Consider the following 19,176-nt stretch of genomic DNA (forward strand, 5'->3'; position numbering starts at 1 on the left):
AGAAAGGAATCCCTCAGATTAACTCASCACTCCTTTCGGCTAATTAAAAAATGACACAAAATGTTTTAAAGATAGTCTCTACAGTGTCTTTTCTAAATATATCAGAAATAGGTACTTTTTAGAGACTCATGGCAGTCCTTTAAATGTTTACTATGTTTTATACTGCTGAATAAAGAGCAAAATGCCACTCTGATAGACTGAAGGTAAAAATACATGCTTTTCATCCACTCTGAATTTGCTGATCTAATCCTGATCTAATCCAGAATGATACTTTTGCAGTTTATTAGTTTATAACAATTATTAACTTGTAACGTGGAAAAAAATGCTAACTTTGAATGTATTTAGATTCCTAATGCCTCCATCTGAAGAGCTAATTTGAGGGATCCCCTGGCATACACAGCACAGGGCCCAGCGTCAGGTTGCATCCAGCCTTATCAGCCCCTTGAAGTTTGATTCTTCATTCAAGCCCACAGGATACAGCTATCATCATATGCAGGCAGCCCTCCTTCCTGTGGATCGTGTCTAAAAAGGTCACTTATGCACCAACTGTCATCTAAATTAGCAGCAGATATTGACTTTATCTTATGGGAAAGAAATACATTTAAAACAAGCAATCATTTTCCTTGTTTCGTCATAAAATCAAGGGAAGTTTACAGATTTGTTGAGGATTTAATGACCAAATTAACTCTGACAAGTGACAGCAAAAGAGAACAATCCTTAAAACAGGACTAATTTAACAGGTGTAGTATCTACATTAGGACTCCTCTAGAACGATCTCTCCTTGGAATATTTTTCTTACATGTATGAGGAAAATAGATAATTCCCTGAAACGACCATTTTCTGTTTGAACTCAGTCTTTCTTTTTCTCCTAATATTTTTCTTCAACCAATTTTTTCTTCTTCCTGCTTTCCTCCCTTGCAGCAGAATCATACTCTACTCTTCCCCATCTCAAACATCTGCTCTTCACCTCATTTGTTTTTCCAGCCACTCCCTCATTTTTTTTCCATGTCACCATGAGCAATACTGCTTTCTAGGTTATCCATTTCTATTCAATCTGAATTCCAAGCACTGGCTCTCAGAGATTTGTTCATCCCTCTGCATTCCCTCCTTCTTGAGAGGGAAGAGCCGGCATTCACAGCCTGCTTCTGAAACAAGGCAGTTGGCTTTGGGGTGCAGCCACCAGCATCTTCCCGTGAGTCTGAATAAGGTTCCTAGGTACCCCGAGGTCCTGGCCCCGTGTAATGTGCTGAAGATGAGAGGGGGAATCTGAAGGAACTGAGTATTGGTCARAGAGGAATTTTAACCATTGGGCTTGTCACATTCTGCAATTGCTTAGCTTATAAATTCTAGCAAATCCGTATCTTGAGGCTGATTGCCTAGGGAGGATTAGTAACCTCTAATTCTTGTTCTGCTCATGTAGCTGCGAATGGTATCATAGAATGAGGAATCCTTTTTAAAGGCAGCCCACTTACGAGCTTCAACAACCTGCTAATACTGACATGAATAGCTGGCACTTGGGGCAATGAAGGAGGAGTAATCTTATTTTGCTTTGTAGAGCAGAGCAAACGTGACACAGAAATTATTGAAGGGTAGCTAATGCAGAACATGAATCTGTTGCTATCAGTCACTTCTTATGCTGTCATTGGTATTTTGAAACCCTTGCATAACACTTTTATTATAACAACTATTAATTACATCTGGATTTTTTCCAGAAAGTCATTGGTGTTTTTTAAAATTCTTTAAAAAACACTGCATTTGTTCGCTTTAAAAAGTGTTGTTCACTTTAAAAAGTGTTTTAAAACACTTCACTTTTTCTTTCCAGACAGTGAAAGCACATGTAAATACATTTTTTTCTGTTGAAGTAGAAAAATATAGAGTGGACTGGAAAACAGGTGGCCATGTTCGTTTATCACCTGCACCCCAGAAAGAGAGATCTGCCTCTTGCACTGTTTGAAGCAAATTTAACTCTAAGTGTCACATGCTGCAGTGAAGAGTTCATGGTCCTGCAGCCTGAATAACCATCATCACCACACGAGATAGGATTGGGAATGAGATCTGGCCCAGAAGGAAGAAGGGAGGATGTTGTCCTTGGATGGAAGTTAAAATGGAATTTCAGTCCTCCTCAGAACTCCTTCACTGCCTTTCCCCTCAATGGGTTTTAAGTGTGAAATATGGATTTGATGTAAATGCTAGTGCTAAGAACTTATAGAAATTAATTGAACAAGAATTATCTCCTGTTAGGCATTAGTTAGCTTAATTCTTCTAGGGGATATTAAAGATCTTTCATTTCCAATACGTGACACAGCAGCTTTTCTGAGCGGGAGTCTTGGACCTGCAGATATCTAGCATGCTTTTTTGAGCCCCTGGAAATAAAGCAAGCCACTTGAAGGCCCTTGAAGCAAGTAAAACACCTAACATCCCATATCTGATTTGAGCTCACTGCTATCAGCACAAATCCCTGTTCAGGGTAGGATGAAGGTGAAAAGATGAACTGAGCGTTATAGACCAAATCTTGCTCTCTGTCCCACYCATGTGACCTCACTCGGTTCAGTGAAAATCCACAGAAATTTAGGGCCAGACTTGTCACTTTGTGAGGAAAGAAGAAGAGCAGGATTGCTAATGGCATTTGGGAGTTAATGAAGATACTTAGGAAGAGACAGCTGAAGAGAAGGGTGATCACGGACGCTCGCTCCACAGCCTGCTTTGCTGGCACATTTGGAAGCTGGTCTGCTGCTGCTTCCACAGGCATGGTATGATAGGTGTGTTAGCCAGGCTCTGACGTCTGGCTCACCGAGCCCTGCAAGGAACTTGCAGAAACACCTTTGCCATGGGTTTCTCATCTGGCCTGGCTATGATCTATACACAAGAACCTTCTCTGGTGCTTGCTCAACCTTTCTAGGAGGCATCCATGAATAGACAAGTTCCGGGCATTAAACTCCACATCTCAGAATCACAGAATCATAGAATGGTTGAGGTTGGAAGGGACYTCTGGAGATCATCTAGTCCAACCCCCTGCTCCAGCAGGGACACCCAGAGCATGTGGCACAGGGTGGCATCCAGGCGGGTTTGGAAGACCTCCAGAGAAGGAGACTCCACAGCCTCCCTGGGCAGCCTGTGCCAGGGCTCTGTCACCCTCACAGGGAAGAAGTTCCTCCTCGAGGCGCCTGTTGGGCTTTTGCCCCTCTTCACAGAAAGGTGCTCGACGGTGCTGCGTGCAGTCTTGCCTGTCCCAAGTGGTGACACGCTGCCTTGTCTCCAAGGCCCACGCTACGCTTGTGCTGTTGGCTTCTTTCTCCATCAGCAAAATCAGGCTGCGGAGAACCAGAATGTTCAGGGAAAAGTTTCAGGTCTCTTTTTCATTTGAAAAACTGCTCTGAGTGAAGAATTTGGAGTTTTTTAATAGTCACAATTATGAATAGGCCCAAGTCTTGCGGTTTGAAATCCTTGGACTATAGGACCAAACCAGCGACAGTCAAACTGCCCATCATGGCTCTGTCAATTGCTTATTCCCCAGGGCTATTCAATTTAAGACTATTTTCAGAAATTAGAGAACAGTTCGTTTCCATTCTTCTTGGATGCTTCCCCTGTTTACCATAGTAACAAGGATCCCCGCTATTATGTTTTTCGTGGAATTATTACTACTTCTGTGCAGGGTCTTCATTACAATTGCAAGTGTCATCTGCCTTTTGTAGTGTACCATAGCAGAAGGGAAAAATGATAGGATTGTACAAGAAAATGAAAGTTAAAGAATAATCAAGAATCCAAATCTACTAGTAATAAAAATAAGCAGGTATTTTCCATTGACATTCATGAATCTGAATCAGCTTCTGAGGAAATCATCTACTTTCTAAATGCTATATTTATTCCCAGCTCAGAAAACTGCTTCTGAGTGTGTAGTAAAAAGTCTATATAGTTTTAAGGTATCAGGAGCCACCGAACAAGAGTGAATAAATATTTCTTACTCTTTCCTGAGGTTTAAATATATCAGGTATTCAACCAAGAATAATGACCTATGGGAAGCTGCAAAGGTCACTCTTTATTTTCACAGTTGGAAACTGGGCTACACTGTCTCATTTAGCTGACTAAGAAAGATGGAGGAGAGAAAATAAGATAACAAAGTCCTAAACAGTGATGGCATGAAATAGTTTGTGATTTCTTTGCCATCTCCTATTATTACAGTTTTTAAATAAGATATCCAGCTGGAAACTGGCCCAAATCCWATGTGTCAAATGACGGAACTCAAATATTGAAACAATTTTAAAGTGTGTTAGCTTGACCGATTGGGAATAAAGCCAGATGCTTGCTATAAAAGTATAGCTAGCAAAATATATCATGGCTTTAAAAAAATGAAGAGCCTTGTTAGTCTCATCATTTACCAGGAGGGAGAAAAATGAAGGAGAATTAAAAACATAYTAGGTCATTAGAGAGGAGAAGAAATGTAGACCACTGTGTCTTTTTTTAACCTTTATTTCATTAAAAGATTACAGCTAGCAAAGCTAGAAAAAAATATATATATAAAAAAGTACTGAGTGAATATTTTCCATGTTAAAATCAAGCTTTTTCAGAGACAATAAGCTAAAAATCAAATTACAGCTTTCAGGGTCTATGCYTAGTGATGACTAGGTTAGACAGGAAAGCCTCGGGAGGCCCTTCATCTAATGGCATGAGATTATTTTTCAGCGTTGTATTCCTAGGTGCACATTATAATATCACTTAGATTATGTGAGGTGATGGGCTCTCACCRCACTCTAAATATTTTAAGGGACACAGAGATAATGTGTCATTGATTTTATAATACATGTGAGAAAGAAAAAAAGGTACCTTTCCTCTTCTACTGTTTAAATCCTTTTTTATTATTATTTTTTCTTCAATATTTTTTTCTTCTTTAACATTCAGTTCCCCAGTTTGTTCTTAAAAACTTAGAACTGTTCAAACATTACCTCCTCCTCTGGTATTTTTATATTGTCTAGATGAGGCAGTCAAAAACTCTCAAACTTGCTATCCTGGTGTCCTTACTAGAGTTAATAGTGAAAGCACTTGGTGGTGCTTTAGCTTTTCAGCTCTTAAAGTCTGTGGATGTAACTTCTTGCCTGACAGGTGTTATGGAAAATCTGAATTGTCATTTTTGGATTCACTTTTCTATGGAAATTTACAATTGCTTGCGTTTTTGGCAACTGGAGCAGTGAAAAAAATAAGCTCTCACTTGGATGCAGAAAATCTGCTATACTATGACCTTATTTTGGAATTTAAAAAGAACAACACAAGCTTGGCTGAAAATAAAAAAAAAAAGAGACTCCATCTGCATTCCTTCCACACAATCTTTCCCACTCTAAGAAGGCAGTAAATGTGTATATATATATATATATAAACTAAAAGAAATAATATTTTCAGCAGTAATGCCAGTGTTGATAGCCTATCCCAATACCACATGTAACTTAACCATCTTTTAAAGGTATTAGACTTTCATATAATTTCATGTCACGTTTGCAATCTGACATTCCAGTAGCACTTTCGGGGTACAGGTCTTCTTTAACCTCTTCTGYAGTGGAAGCAATTTTATCTGGCATCATCTAAAAGTGTACTTCCAAATAGCAACATGCTACTAAGRTACCCTCTGTATAAACAAAGATGACCAAGGCAGCTGAACAGAATCACCTGGTTCAAGCAGAAGAACAAGACTCTGTTCCTGATATCAGTCTTCATYGTGTTCTTCTCCAAAACTATTCTCAGAAGAAACATGGCAGTAGAATCTGTGGCAGCTAAAAACATGGATTTTCTGGGAAGAAAGCTGGATTTTAAGTATCCCTGCTAGGAAGTTATGTCTAAGCCAACATTATTCAGTTGTGTCTGGAGAAGAGAAAGACAAATGTGCACRTAAGAAGCAGGAGCCATGAGCTTTGAAAGAAGCCCCGTAACAAGGCCAAATTAAGTTAATAAATGTGAACTAATGCATCAGAGAAATAATGATCCTACCTATAATTGTACAACAACAGGTTTTAAATTACCTGCTACTACCAGGGAAAGAGATCCGCCAGTGTCTGCATTTAGCTCTTTGAAAACATCAGTGCAAAGCAAAAGACAAATCAAATCCAATGAGAGAAATCATTGAGAAAGGAAGAACTGGCAAAACAGGAAGCAAAATTATGCTCCAATATAAATTTAGGAGTAGCATGCCCAGTTCTGCGTCCTTGATCTCTAAGAAAATAGTTTAGTACTAAAAACAACAACCACCTCCCCCTCCAAAAATACTAATAAAAAACAAGAAAAGGATGCCCTTTTTTTTGCGTTAGCCTTGGTATGGCAGCAAACTTCTTATATGCTCTTATCCATGATCCAGATGTGCTTTTTAACAGTTGCAGTCCCTGTGAAGCTGACTGTTGTAGCTGTTAGTGACACATTGCATTGGGTTTCCAGCACTCGGGCTCGTCCTCTCCAGGCTGTCAGACAGCAATCCTTACAGTACTCAAGGCCCTTCTGACCAGGATGAGTTATGATTAGTGCTCATTTTGGAAAAAGTATGTCAAGCATATAGCTGGAAAATGGTTGTAACCAGCTGTGATGTATCCCGCCACATAAATACAATCTCCCTATATTTTCTTTTACTAGCGAAAAACCCACCTTTGCTAACAAAACACCACTAAGACAGGAACTCATGCTATTTCACTGCACGAGGCAAAATTTCAGGGTCATGCTAACCAAAATTTCTCAGAAACCCTGCTGAAGCAGGGTTGCCAAGTAGGAAATCAGTCTGCACAGCCCATGACCATGGATTAATTTCTGTCAAAAAACAGTATGCATGTGACTGAGGTGTGAGATGGGCAAGCAAAGCCCAAACTGTGATGGCCATTTCCTCTCGTACCGTCCCTCAAATACTCCTGGTTTGGCAGTGTTTGGGCTGAGGTTCTGTCCAAAAGGGCAGTGTTACATACACAGGCTGGTGGCCTATATTATCAGCATGTGGAAGAGCAAAGTGGGCTGTCTGAGTTACCAGAGCTGGAGGAGACAACTGAAACAGAAATGCTATCCACTGTATGGAATTTCTGATTTTATTGCAAGACAGAATTCAAGCTAATGTGCTTATGTACTTTATAAATATTTTAGTAAATATTTTTTTTTTGGTCAGATCTCTTAGGTAGAGCAAGATCAGGAGCCGCTCTCTAGCTCATATTTGTAACGGTGTAAGTTTTTTAGTATAGTCTCTATTAACTCTGATTTATACAAGAGCAAGAGAGACAAGAATCAAGCCCCAAATTCTACATGGAGACATTTTTATTGAAGCTTCCATGATAGCTTTCTTATTTCTAGACACTAAATTTACTCACAGCATACTCTCTGTGTGTCTGTAACACTGAGGAAGCTTCTCATAAGGTGCTCTTCTCAAAAAAAGAAAAAAATGTTTGTTCTCTTTTCTGATGTAAAAGCAAAAAATGGGACCTGATATTTCTGGCTGTCAAAAACCATAGATTAAAAATCTTCTAGAGAGAACCTTTATTTGAGGACACTACTCTAGTATGCATGATGGCACTGCAGCTTGCAGATGTTTCCTTCGCTATGTATCACACCTGTAAATTGTCTGCCTGCATGGCCCCAATGTGACAATAAGCTTTTAGCTGTAACCAGAGACACAATATCAAGATAYTGTAGGCATCAGAGATACCGTGAAATGGAAAGTAAGCAAGACTTCTGGTTTTGCCTTTGCCAAGTCAATTTTGCATTGCATATTCATATATTTTGTACTTTGCAGATGCACTTAATTCATACTCACAGAACCCCTCCTTCGCTTTCATTTGGGAATGTTATCCCTTAGCAAAATGCTAAAGCTGGCTGAGAGAACAGCTAGCATCAGTACTACACTATTTTTGCCTCTGTGTGTTTGGTTTGTGTGTGATATTTTTGGCAGCTGCTTTGGAAAATCTACTGTACATTTCTCCCTCAGTTATCTATCTTTTCTCCCTGTGTTTTTTTAGCATAATAGGATTCAGACAAAATTAACTCCGCGTAGGGTACTAGTCTGTGTGGATTGACGTGAGATAAACACTGAAAAGGTAATTTTTTGGACTGCTTACTGCTGTTGGTATTGAAGGGGTCAAAGTTTACTCCATTTGCTACAATTAGCTCAGCAAGTGGCCCCAGCCATTTTCAGGCATTCAGAGTCATTGAATTTGTCTTTCTGAATTGGAGCTCTGGAAGGGGTCGGCGCTCCGGAAGGCTGGTACCTGCTGAGCTGCTCAGATCTTGGAGAAAGGTAGTACTGGATATGTAAAAAAAATTCCTCTTTGAACAACGGGTCTAAATGGGACCTCAGTTTTGGGAACTTGTGCCAGTTCTCTGCCTTAGAGAGAATTTCATACCAGGACAAAGAAGAATAATTTGTACATATGGCATTTAATTATACCACAGTTTCAGAAAAATGAAGGTGGATGCAGTGTAATTGAAAAACGCTTTTACCAGCAGTAAATATATACCCCAAAATGTCAGGGAAAATGATTTCTGATCTAAAATCTCTCTTTTAATAGAATTTAAATAGGACAGATATGAACTGAGAGAAGAACAGACAAAAATCTAAGTATAGCCATCCACTATTAGCAACAGCCAAACACGCATCTTAAACTCTTAATATAATTTAGCGTGGCCTGGAACAAGGCCCTCAGTGTAAATTAGGCTCCCTAGGTGCCAAGGTAATAATGAGATACATTAGGAATTTTGCAAAAATAAAAAATCAGATGATACCATAGGCACACTGAGTAGATACAGAATTAATAGCWCTTGAAGAATGCTGTTTAAGGATACTCTATCTATGCACTGGGGAATACACTGAAACCTGCACCTGGTGAACCMGGGATTCACCTCTTGTCCATCTGCAGGCAGATTTGGTTGAACCAGTAAGATGGAAAACAATGGAATTTCRGCAGCTGGAGAGACTTGAATGAGCGCTTGAAGGGACTGGGAAGTCATTGAAGAGGTGGGAATGGTAGAAAGAATCAAGGGCTCCTCTCCATATCACACTATGGTCCCCGAGGAGGGGGCAAGTGAAGCAGCACGATTCTTTCAGGGATCTCCCGATGGGCATTTTCTGCAGAAGTGACTTGGCTCTGCACGAGGAGACATCGGCCTGTCCTCTGAGACACTTAAGTGCAGCAGTCTCAGGCAGAGGCAGCGCCCTCAAAACTATCAGAAACACAGTCTGGTAGAGGGAGGAATGACTAAAGAGCCCTCTGGCCACCACCTCCAACACYGCAATTAGCCCCTGTAGCTGCACCTAGTACTAACCGCACATGCGAGAAGGACTCAGGCTTGGGCCTTGGGCCACAGGAGATATCTAGGCTCTCCCAGTGCTACAAGATAGGGCTTCCCAGCAYGGTTACTTCTCAGTCTGCACAGCCTCAGCTGTGGCCAAGCGGGCTTTGCTCAGCAAGGTGACTCACTGGAGGAGCTCCTGCACCTTTGGCACTTCGGCTGTCTCTGGCAGCTGATCCAACATTCCCAAAAGCTTTTCTGACTCCCAGGAACAGCTTTGGAGAGGAGTATCTGCGGCCATACCCCTACATGAACAGGGATGGTGGAAGGGTAGTGGTAATGGTGCAGGAACYGTCTACCATGAAACGGTGTAAGATGAGCTCTGGCAGCGGCCAGTCAGGGTGACCAGGTTTTATGGCAGCCTCATGCCGATGTAGGGAGCAGTGCTCTAGTCCTGTAGGACAGGATCTAGGCCTTTCAGGTGACTTGTCCAGATGTAACACGTAATGCTCCTCTGGGGAATAAAGTGAATAATCAGCAATGAGGCACACTGTCGGTAACCCGCATCTCCATTTGCTATCTATGTTCTTAGGTGTTCCTCAAAGGTAGGTGATCACAATGTACACTACCGAGATTTGTCAGCTTTTTCAAATAAACCTGGAATTTGCCCCAACTGAAATTTCAAGCGTAAGTGCTCAGTAAGTCTAGCTGATCTCCTCTATGCCGCTTTTCAGAACTGAGTACTTTCAGAGTCCAGTTACAGCTTTCAAAGTAGTGTAAATTTATTGGAATTCTCCCAGACTGATCAAAAATTACATGAGAAAAAGTCATATAAGAGAATATCGCATAAAAATCTGTCACTCTYCTATGGAAAATCCAACAGGTTTGGGGAAACAACAGTTTGGCTCATGAGACCACAAAACTTTTGCACATTTGTTCATCAGTTATTTCATAACAGAGGTGTTTTAGGGCCTTGAGCAGTAGTGGGGCCCACTGATTCTAAAAGCGTATGGAAAGAAAACATCTCTTCTCTGAACAATTTACACTTTACCAAGGTGAAGAAGACAATGTTTTCCATATTTAACAGATGAGGAATTAAGGCAGTGGGATATATCTGAGACCATACAGAAAATTAATGATAGAATTGATAATTAAAAACAGCTCTTAAGCCTCAACCTTGTGCCTTAATCACAAAAGCATACATATTCTTTAAATGTATGGATTGCTGGAAATTTAGAGTAACAGAGATATGTCTAGAATGTGGCACCTAAATTAAAAGCCCAGTCAGACTCCATACAATCTGCCAGCAATATATCTGTAGAAAATCCTACTTTTAGAAAGACTTCATCAGAGATATTTGGAAGTACTTGCTGTGTTTTACAGAGGACTGTACTGCAGAATACTGACAAACTCATTTTGAACACAGATTTTAAAACATTTTACCAACCCCTGGGCTCAGAGTGATTTCTGAATAACCAATGTCTTATATGAATAATATAAGAAATGATATCCTGCAGGTTTGTGTTAATATTTACATAATAGTTTCTTCAGCTGCTATATTGATGTAAGGTACAAAGTCAGATGATTTATGTGAAAGTGCTTTAAAAAAGTTTCACAACAAAAATTTTCAAAACTTAAAAAAAAACCTTATGAAGCAATTAACACCATACAAGATATTTTCTAAGTTAGCAGCAATCTAGGAGTTGATTTATCTAGGACATTCAGTTTGCAGGGGTTTTGAGTTACAGTTTAGTAACAAAAATAGTGAATGTACTGAAAAAAATATTAGCAGTTTCCTTGTTAAAAAACAACACCTTTTGAAGAAAGAAAAAAGCAGACCTGTAAATTCCAAAGGAAGTGTAACTTGCCATATCTGTGCTAGGGCAATTTCAATATTTCTCAGATTTTAGAACCCTTGTGATTTCCCCCTTTCCCCGACTTGCTATTGCTTGCTATTTTAATTTCTTTTATGAAGAGGTTTATTAAGCTAACATTACTGTAACTCTTTGCCCTATTACAATGAAATTTGCTTTGYGGGTTAATGAAAGTTGGCAAAGAAATATGATTTTCTACATATTTCTATATTCTTTCTTTTTCAGCAGGAATTAATTTCCATCTTTTTCTTCCAAGTTCCATGAAGGCTTAAATACTTCAATATTATGAGAGTTACCAGATGGTGGACTGGAAGAAACCCAATGTCACTGCAGTCTTCAGAAAGGGCAAGAGGGAGGACTTGGGAAACTACAGGCCGGTCAGCCTCACCTCCATCCCCAGAAAGGTGATGGAGCAGCTCATCCTAGAGACCATCCTGGGCATATGAAGGAAAATAGGTGATCAGGAGTAGTCAGCACAGATTCACCAAAGGGAAGCCATGTTTGACCAACCCAATAGCTTCTAYGATTGGATGACTCTCTGGATGGATGATGAGAGAGACATGGATGTTGTCTACCTTGACTTCAGAAGGGCTTTCAACATCATCTCCCATAACATCCTCATGGGAAAGCTCTGGAAGTGTGAACTAGACAGGTGGACAGTGAGGTGGAATGAGAACTAGCTGGATGGCAGAGCTCAGAGGGTGGTGATAAATGGGGCCGAGTCCAGYTGGAGGCCTGTGGCCAGTGGTGCCCCTCAGGGGTCAGTCCTGAGCCCAGTGCTGTTCAACTTGTTCATCAATGACCCGGACGAGGGCACAGAAAGCACCCTGAGCAAGTTTGTGGACGATACCAAGCTGGGTGGAGTGGCTGACACTCCAGAGGGCTGTGCTGCCATCCAGAGGGATCTGGACAGGYTGGAGAGTTGGGCAGAGAGGAGCCTCATGAGGTTCAACAAGGACAAGTGCAGGGTCCTGTACCTGAGGAGGAATAACCGCAGGCATCAATACAGATTAGGGGTTGACCTGCTGGAAAGCAGCTCCAYGGAGAGGGACCTGGGAGTYCTGGTGGACACCAAGTTAACCATGAGTCAGCAGTGTGCCCTCGTGGCCAAGAAGGCCAATGGAGGCATCAGGAGGAGTGTTGCCAGCAGGGCAAGGGAGGRGATCCTCTGGTGAGGCCGCACCTGGAGCATTGGGTGCAATTCTGAGCTCCCCAGTACAAGGGGGTCCAGCRTAGAGTGATAAAAATGATTGAGGGACTGGAGCATCTATCTTATGAGGAAAGACTGAGTGAATTGGGCCTGTTTAGCCTGGAGAAGAGAACATTGGGAGGGGATCTGATCAATATGTACAATTACCAGAGGGGAGAATGTAAAGAGGAAGGCGCCAAACTCTTCTTGGTGGTGGCTAGTGACAGAACAAGGTGGGTGTAAGCTGAAACACAGGCAGTTCCATCTCCATGTGAGGAAGAACTTCTGCCTGTGAGAGTAACTGAGCCCTGGAAGACGCTGCCCAGGGAGGCTGTGGAGTCTCCTTCTCTGGAGATCTTCCAAACCCGCCTGGATGCCGCCTTGTAGCCCATGCTCTGGGTGTCCCTGCTGGAGCAGGGGGTTGAACTAGGTGATCTCTAGAGGTCCCTTSCAACCTCAGACAGTCTGTGACTCTGGGAGCCTGTGTTTTTGCAGGTACATTGCAGGTACATTTGCAGGTACATTTGCAGGTACATTGCAAATGACAATGCAGTCATTTACACCTTGAAGAAATAATTCTTCTAGTTGGCCTGTAGCAGTTTCTAAAGGTCATGTACATCCCAAAAGCTAGTAAGGCCACTCCAATTCCTGAACTCATTCAGCCCAAATTTAGGAAGGAATCCCATTACAATGTAAAGACTACTATGATTAGAGACAGGCTTAAGTAAGTGAACAAATCCTTTCGCAGAGCTGTTCTATTCTCCCTTGATCAAGTCCTTTTTAGGGATAGTTCTCTGACTACATAATTCTGCGAACAAACACACTCTCAAAATGTRTTACAATGTAAGTTACAACTTGACTGCTTGAGATGCTTGCAGTTATTTTTTTATTTGCCTTTCCACGGCATATTGCCCAAATCAGCAACAGTTTTTGCATATATAAGAGCTAGAATTTCTCTGAATAGGCATGCTCACATGTACATTGAGATATGCCCAAAATAGTTAACCAAGTGYGATTTTGTCAGATATGTTTCTAAACCACATCTTTGCCTTGTTACTGAAGTTAAAAAAAAATATAACAATACAATGCTGCTCCTTAAACAGGACTTTTGGATAAATTTTTGGCATCTGGGAATACATGATTTAGCCTCTAATTTCCAAAATCTGCTTTAGATACTGTTTCATGGCTCTTAGACTTCAATTTTGAAGTGTTTATTTGACACTTGATGTCTACATATGCAGATTGAGACAATCTTATGCTTTTCTTCCTGATTTCCTTCATCTGAATTACAGTACAGTTTGTGTTACTCCATGCACCTGTGGGTGAAATTGAACATATTAATGACCTGACAGAACGCCAGTCTGGAGAACTTTGTATTGACAGTGGGAAGACAGATGTACACAGGAGAAAGAGTGGGAGTTTTTAAGTGCATTACTAATAATTTATACACCCCTCAACACTCTTTTACTTACTGTGGGCACAATTCACTATTCTTGTCGCCCACTGCTTCTCCCTCCTTTAAAATTCCAAGTCGGGTTGGCCACATCACTTTGCAGGGCTTGTCCATCAGCCTSGTGGTGAGGAGGCAGTGGCACATGCAAGGGCACAGTGATCTTGATGTCAACCACAGCGCTCACTGGAGATGGGAGGCATGGTGAAACAATAAGCTACGTGGCTCTTTGCCAGCTGGCAAACATCAGCTTTTGTGGGAGTTAATCCTTATGGATGAACGCAGAGTTAAACAAAGCAAGATGACACTGTTTTTAGCTAGAGGAAGGCCAGTATTTGCTCAGCATGATTTCTGCAAAACGTTAGAGTAGAAAGTGAAAATACTAATATTTATGAGGATGTCTGAATCCTCTCCTTTCGCAAGCACCCATCAAAGTACTTATTACTGCTGCTGTAAGGAATCACCTCCTGATGAAGAATAAGCCCTTAGGGGTAAATCCCCTCTTTCCTACCAGGTTCCAGTAATTCCTACCAATTATCTTCCTACAGAAGCTGCAGATCCAGTCCTGTAAATGCTATTTCTCAGAGGTAGCCCTTTAAGATATGAAGTTTCTCACTACAGAAGCATACTTGTGAACAAGGAATCACATCCCTGTCCCCAGCATGGCTGGTGATGAAAGAARCTATTTAGGACTTTCCCTGCTGTTATGGAGTATTATGGAATACAGATTCAAATCCCGCTTTCCATCTGTCCCAAGGAAYTGTGTTTAGGATAAACTTGCTTTACCTCTAAAGTCAGGGATAATGACACAGGCTGCTCCCGGGCTCCTCTGAATGACACCAGAGGGTGATGCCTGGTCAGTGATCCCAAGAGATGAGGAAGCTCAAAGCCACCGAGTGGAAAATGATGCAATCCCCATTCCCTAAAGGGGAAAAGGGGGAGAACAGATTGAGTCCTTATTTGGTGGCGCTTAAGTACAAGCACCCTTACATACTGATTAATTGCAGCTAGAGCCAGAAATAACCAACAATATTATTTAATATTTATACTGTGTCATAACTCTGAACTTTAGTATAGATTTACAAAATTTGCAGAAAAATATGGATCTTCAGCATGAGACATCTGGTTAGAAAATTAAAAAAAAAAATACTGTAACTCAAATGAAAGCCCCCAAATGTATTTAAAATTACTATATAGGCATCATAGCTGTTTACTTTTCTCTGCAACATGTAAAAAAAGAAGGAAAGTATAATTAGATGTCATGGAGCTGTGATTGTTTCTAATTCATTAGACAGACTAGTTGTCAGCAGGATAAATGAATCATCCACGGATAACTCATATTGCCATATTTATGAGAGTTGGACTCTTTTAAAAATRAAAGGAGTCAATAAAAATGAAATTAAAAATGAAAATATTGTTGCAGGGCAGCATTCTGAATGCAAGCCACAAGTAAAACATAAAATGCAATAAAAAAGTAAAATGCGAAGTCTGTTAGCTCATCCTGCTATTGTTCCTATGTTTTATTGCTTTATTGTTTACATGCCAAGCTGATGTTTGGCATATACAGCATCTTGCCTCACCAATTTGGTCTGTTTCTTATTTAGAAATGAGAAGTGAACAGTGTCATGGGTATAGAAGGGGAAGATCTTCCAAACAACTTTTACTAGTGCTGGTAACAGTGGAGAAGCAGGTTTGTTAAAGTGAAGGAACAAAGAAAATGTGGAATAGATTTGGACACTTAGAGCAGATATTTAGAGAGAGAAAAAAAAAGATCTCCTTGACAGAGGGTACGTTATATATATATATATACACACATATATATATATGTATATATAGGGGAATGAGAAGAGCAGATCAAAATATCTGACAAGACTGAAGCATGCCAGAGAAGGAAAGGATGAGCCAACCTGGGATCTGAAGGGAATAAAGCTYCCATTGCTTCTTTGCACTGACATGGGACATATCAGCGAGCCTGGCACARCACCACACTGGATGTGTTGTGTTGGTCACATCTATTTTACCTCATTTTCTTTCCTATTCTTAGCAACCTGTGTTCTCCTCGCAACATCAAGGTTTTGGGCTACTTGGAGAGGCTTGGGATGATACATGAAGTAAAATGACCATTAATCATAAACCAGAAGTCAGGAAGAGTATCCACTATACCCCACAAAACAGGTATCTTGAAGAATAAACTTTAAAACATCCTGAGATCCACATCCCTGTTCATCCTGCTGGGTGAACTGTCAGAAATTTCCAGAAATTACCCTACTTTTGGAGGGTAGCCCTACCAATCACCAGTATAACGCTGCAGCAACCTGCAGGTATCCTTTGTGAAAATGGTACTGTCTGTTCTGAGCAGAGGAGGCCTGAAGCTGATCCCCTTCTGCCTTTCACAGCCAGAGGAATTGAGACCATTTCCAGGGAGATCCGGAGAATTTCCTTAATGAAGAGTCAGTGAGTGACAGGGACTGCACCCTGCACTCATCCTAGCAGCACGTGACTCTCATTTGATTCTTATTTTTTAATGGTAAAAGGCTTTCTGAAATCCATTTAAGTCTATTAGCGCCCGCAGAAAATTGTGCACTCACTCCTTTTCTCAAAATAAATATCCTGGACTTAATGGAGCGTCGCGTCCTTTCACTACCAGTACCCAAGAGCTCCAATTATGCATTATTAAGCTATTAAACTGCACGGAACGAAAGGAATTGGCACTTACTGGCAAGATCACTGTTCTAAAATGCTTCGTAATACGCTGCTGAAAAATTAGCAAGCAGCTCTAAAAGTGCCATCTCCCGCCAGCTGCCATCGCTTTGTTTTCTCCAACATTTATGAGCACCTTTATGAGTTCATTTTATGCATGCACACATATATGCAGAGGTCTGTGCATGCAGAGCCTGCCCGTGCGCTCACATATGGAGCGGGCAGGAGATTTCAGCACGAAGCCAGCTCGTTCAGAGCAAGTTGCAGCTTCTTCCTCCTAAAGACACAGGGATCCCTAGAAGTACACTAAGACCAGACAGAATATAGGGTCCTAAAAGCTTGAGGATAGAAAGCAAAAGCCTCCTTGCATGTCCCATCTAGCTTAAATCATGTATGTACAATTTATAATATATTTATACATATATATCAATAATAAATAAATGAACAGTAGAGCTTCCTTCTATTTATTGTTCCATTCTGTATGCAGGGAATGCTGAAAGGGGAAAAGAGCCCTCATAAACATGTTACCTTCCTGTAAGATATGATCTTGGCATTTCCCAAACTTAGGATTTGCAAATAAAAGGCTGATGGCAACACTGTAAAGGGCTTCAGGGATGTGCAAACATCAAAAATGATTAGCTAATACTTTACCTGCTTGAAAAAACAAAAGAATAAGTGATTTATTACTGACTGCAAAGCAAAACAACCCGGACCCTTGGTTTTTATATATCTTAAACAGTGCTGTCCAAATTCCACAGCAAACCTTTGTGGTCCCTGATGCACACTGTGGATTTATGGCAAAGCAGTGGCCTCATTGTTTTGTCTGTGCAATGGTGACATCCATTACTACACATTTCATTTCTTTTATTGCTCTTTGTATTTTCTGACATTGGGTTTATAGGTGACAAGCATTCCCCTGAGTTTTGACCGAGTTGCCTCCCCTCTCTTGGCCTAACACACGTATTAAAAACATGTGTTTGGATCTGCCTGTTCAAAATTGCCGCAGTACTGAGTGGAAAGAGCAAACGAAAATGTTAATCAATTACACAGGGCTGACAGTACCCCCTCCTACTTCTAGCAGCACAATGCAGTTCATCTCCACGGTGTTTTCTTGTTAGCGTGCCCAATATGAAAAATACAGTCTCCTGTTGGAGTCTAACAGCAGCTAACTTCATACCGTACCATATAAAGCTGCAAGGAGTTTACCACGACTGTGCTGATTGCGCTGATGAGCAGTTATGACTGCACACATACATCCCCACTCAGTGAGGCTGCATGTGCAGCCGCTGCGTAACCCGTTCCACGCGTGTGCGCGACATGAACTGCCCGCAGCTTCTGCTCCCAACACATCCCTTGATGTTTTGACAGCACTTTTAAAGTATTTTAAGTACCAAAGTGGAATGTCATGAGCTCTCCTGAGATTATTTAAATGTGTGGCACTTAGGTGCTTAGTGTCAGTATATTTATACTCTTCCTCCTTCCATGTTTTCTTTTTTTTTCATCACTTTGCTAAGCTTGCTTTTACTGTCTTGGAGGGCTGCACCAGGCAAATATATTGAGAAGTTAGTGACAGTAGAGTATCAGTAAAGCCATCTGCCTTGAGTTAACCTATAAAACAGAAAGAATGATACCTAAAAAATAATAAAAACAGTCCAATGTTTTAACAAATCTTAACCTTTTCAACAGGTTAGTAATTTCCCCAACCTTTTTTAACTCTTTCCTTTTATTGATTATTTTATAGGTATTTGTTTTCTTGTGTTTCTTACTTGCTTCAGTTATTTCTTTTTCCCTACAACGTTTCTCCACCTTACTGCACTTTTTTCATTTCACTTCTTAATCTCTGAATGTTTTTCCTTTTTATCTTTATTACCAGAAGTCTACATGGACTGATCTGTGACACTGACTTTCAGCACAGCTAAAAGAACTTTTTTTTTTTTTTTTCCTCTCCAAGGGTTTTTAAGAGCACTGAGGGGAAATGCTAGTGAGTGTAGATTGCAGGGTAGATAGSCTTCCTCCTGCAAACATAGATTCTTCTTCCTCTCTGCTCTGCCCCTTCTTGGACTCTTCCCTTTGCTAGACAATTAAGGACCTCAGTTCACCACTGTCTTGAGTCTTGTGTAGCTGCCAGTGCTCTGGACAAGAATGTTTCAGTCACAACAAATGAAAACTGCTATGTTAGGGGCCAATGGAGGAGAAAAGTACCCTCTACTGCAAATTTCTTTCCTTGAATCCGTTTTCTGGTATATTTGCATTTAAGCGCTTTCTAGATAGAGGCTACAGAAATTCAGAAATGCCACACAGTCCTAATGGAGAAACATCCGTGCCCTTGCTTGGGACCACTGAGACCTTGTCCGGACAAGGAGAGACAAAGCGAGTCCCCGCACGCACCTCGCAGCGCTTTTCCACCCACGCACAACCACGAGGCCGTTTGGGGCCGTTTTCTGCCGTTCCTGCCCATCTCCAAACCCTGCGCCCTGCAGCCCCAGCGCCACCAGAGGGCGACGAGCCTCAGGGCTCCCCTCAGACCGCAGCGGCGCCCTGAGCAGCCGCGGCCCCGCCGCGAGACGGTGCCCAGCGCGACCCGGCCGCCACATGGCGCCGCGGCCGCAAGATGGCGCCGCCGCCCCCCCCCACCGCGAAATGGCGCCGCCGCTAGGCAGGCGTTGGGTTTAGCGGTCCTCAGGGTGTTAGGTACGCCCGTCGTACTTCGGATGGGCAAAGGCAGA

The sequence above is a fragment of the Nothoprocta perdicaria genome, unplaced genomic scaffold, assembly GCF_003342845.1.
Source record: "Nothoprocta perdicaria isolate Ctin4 unplaced genomic scaffold, notPer1 scaffold_16, whole genome shotgun sequence".
NCBI lineage: Eukaryota > Metazoa > Chordata > Aves > Tinamiformes > Tinamidae > Nothoprocta > Nothoprocta perdicaria.